This window comes from Neomonachus schauinslandi, chromosome 10, assembly GCF_002201575.2.
Source record: "Neomonachus schauinslandi chromosome 10, ASM220157v2, whole genome shotgun sequence".
In the NCBI taxonomy this organism is placed as follows: Eukaryota; Metazoa; Chordata; class Mammalia; order Carnivora; family Phocidae; genus Neomonachus; species Neomonachus schauinslandi.
Window position 1 is genome coordinate 44,383,600 of NC_058412.1, and position 3,319 is coordinate 44,386,918.

The following is a 3,319-nucleotide window of genomic DNA, read 5'->3' on the forward strand; positions in this document are numbered from 1 at the left end:
GGTTACGCGTCTGCCTTCAGCTCAGGTCATGATACTGGATCCTTGGGATCGAGCCCCTTATCAGACTCCCTGCTCCACGGGGAGTCTGCTTCTCCCTCTGCCCCTCACCCTGCTCTCGTGCGCTCTCTCACTCTCTCTCTCTCAAATAAATAAAATCTTTAAAAAAAAAAGTGGAGGAGAGAGAAGAACGCATTGTGGGATCTGCAGTAGCAGCAGGCAGTGCTCAAGGACTGTGGGGAAAGCTCAGAGTGTGTGTTGCTGAGGAACCATGAAGGGAACACACTGTTCTTGGCTGATATCTGGTTTGAGGTTGGAATCCTTGTTCTCCCCCTGGAAAATCCTGAATTTAAAACTCCTTGTGGTTCCTGCCTTTTACCCATTTATAGGGCTCATGCTATTGACCAGAGGAATGTCTGATGGAGAGTCACCCACGTTCTTCCTTCTCACCTCTCTTATTCCAATAAATAAGTACTTAACAAGGTGCCCCAGTGGTTGGGGAGAATTCTGTGGCTGGCTTAGGGGTCAGCCTGGGTCTACTACTGGCTGCCATTCTCTGTGTTTAAACTTTAATAGGTAAGGTTAGAGGTCATCCCTAACTAAGATCAGGGAAGAGTCTGGTAGGAAATGATTTTCTTTTTCAGGTACAACATCGTCTAGCCCTTCTGGGGAAAAATCAAAATCAAAAACAAAACATTTTGTCCTTAGATAATGAGAACCTTATATAAACAATGGTTCTAACTTGCTTATATCCTGTGGCACGAGTGACTGGATATAAATCCTTTCTTGTTGTTGCTGTTATTGTTAATAAAGTGCTCGATGGTGAATTTTTTTCTAAGTTAACTACTCTACCTTAAGTGCCCAGCAGAACCACGTTCTATTTCAGGGTGGAGGGAGGGGTCTAGAATGTCATTCTTGGCAGCTTTGTGTATGAGCTGCCTCCCTGTCCAATAAGCCTGTGGAGTGTCTGAAGGAGATGTCCAAGATATCTTCTCCTTTCCAAGTTCAAGGGGACCGTTGTGGTATAGAAAAAGAAACAGCCTATCTACAAGAACATGGAGCCCATTCCAAAAGAAATAAATCAGCAAATGTGAAAAAGAGAGGAAATCCTGATAGTGTCCAGCCATGGAGATGCTAAGGGGTGTGATGCTGGGACAATGCCCTGGACAGGATGAGGTGATACCGCCTAGAGGCTTTATTGCAGAAGGAAATTCTGAGTAGTGTGGGAGGACCATAAAATTTACCACAGAAGAGTGAGAGGAAATAGAATTCCAAGATTAGAAAGAAACAGCTCTGAGCAGGAAATAAGAATAGGAGAAAAACACCAGGACAGATAAATGGACGTACTAGCTGCTCTAGGCAAAGGCCACAGAAAGATTTGTCAAAAGGAGTCTTTTATTAAATATAGAAAGTATGCTTCTTAGATTTGTGTTAGTTCTTTCTCTTGACTTAAAACTAAGTGGGTGATGGAGAGTACTAGCTTCATCAATCTACATACACAGGAAGTTAGAGTATGTGTACCAAATTTTGTCAGTCTTAATCAAACCCTATAGGGGACACCTGAGTGGCTCAGTCTCTTAAGGATCTGACTCAGGGTCCTGGGATCGAGCCCTGCATTGGGCTCCGTGCTCAGAGGGGCATCTGCTTGACTCCCTCTCACTCTGCTCTGTGTTTCTCTCTCAAATAAATAATCTTTTTTAAAAAATCTTATAATTAATAGCCATTATCATCCCTTACTGAACATGTACTCTGTGTCAGGATTATTGCATTTTGTCTTCATCACAACTCTATAAGGTAAATAGTAGTATTTTCCCCAGAACTTCTATTAAGAAACTGAGATGCAAAACTCTCCCCTGTAGACTGTAAGTTAAAATAATAGTATAATTGAGGTAATTCGTGTAAATTGTTTATGTTCTTTTTTATTATTGCCCCATCGCCCATAACTTTTAATTGCTAGAGTGCATGCCAGCTTAGTCTCTCTGTCCCTGAGGCTCCCCTGTCTCTTACCTGGATTACGGGAACAGTGTTCATGAGTTTACTTGGTTTTCCTTTGCCTTTTCTGGTAGATTCTCAAGGAAGCAGTTAAGAAAGTCAGATCCTGGCACTCTTCTGCCAGAGATCTGCAGTGGTCTAAAAAGCTTCACATAATCTCCTCCCCAGTTAGCTTTCAAGGTCATCTCCCATAGTTCTATCCCTTGCTTACTTGGCTCTGGCCACATAGATTTTCCCTGCAGTCCCTTGACAATGGGACACATTGTCACTGTAGGGCCTTTGCACTTGCTCTGTCCTTTGCCAGGAATGCTTTCTCCCTATTTGCTTGTTCTTTTCTCTCACTGCCTTTAGGTCCTTTTGTTTAAGTGTCTCAGAGAGACCTTCCCAGACCATCCTTATTTATTTGTTTTATTTATTTCACTTTTTTTTTAATTGAAGGACAAAAGTTGGTCACATTCAGAGGTTAGCAGGCCTCATGCAGATAGTTAAAACCATCCTTCTCTTTTTTGGTTAACCATCTCCTAATTGCAAGTAATGTCCATGAGTACTTTAGAACCATCTCAAATTGTCCTTTTAGGAGCTCCACCACACCACTACATAATAGGCATAACCACATGCACCGCTGTGCGGTGTCTCACTGGATATCATCATCATCAAACAGATCTTCAAAATCATTTTAAAAAGTTTGCATGAACTGAACTGCCTTCTCGTTGGCTGCCAAGTCCATCAGGAGCCTGGTGCTGCCCGCTGCCTTGTCCAGGTCCACATAGGGCCTGGAGCCCTTGGGGAACATCTCGTCTACCACTGGCTTCATGTGGCCTGTGGCACCTCCCACGTCCCCAGCCCACTTTGGCCACCCTGATGCCTCTTCCCCAGGCCATCCTTTTGAAAATTGCACTTCCTGCTTGACCAACATTCCTCATCCTCATAGCATCAACATCTGATGTATGAAATATTTTATACAAGTAGGAAAATAGCTGCTCTTTATCTCTCCTTTCTGGAATGCCAAGGGAGAATAGCCTTCTCTGTACCCAGCACATATTAGGTGCCCCCAAGTTGTGTGGAATGTTGAATGAATCAACTCTTTTATCTGCTTTGATCTCTAATGTCTCTCCCATGACACTAAAATCTTGTCTCTGTACTCAAGGATGGAATATTGCTTCCAGTTTTCCTTCTGAAACCCTATACAAATTAGACAAACCAGAATCAGCTGGCCTGTGGCCAAAATGGGCAAGGGTTATAAACCCTTCTCCCACTGAGAAACAGCCTTCCATCTTTTCCTCCCTTTGTCATTCACTGGGTACTGGCAGAGAAAAGCCCAACAAAAGAG

The 3,319-nt window shown here is 43.2% G+C and overlaps 1 pseudogene; it reads right to left on the reverse strand.

Moving 5' to 3' along the window:
* Positions 1 to 2,623: 2,623 nt before the first annotated feature.
* LOC110588847 lies at positions 2,624 to 2,803 on the reverse strand (annotated as a pseudogene).
* Positions 2,804 to 3,319: the final 516 nt, after the last annotated feature.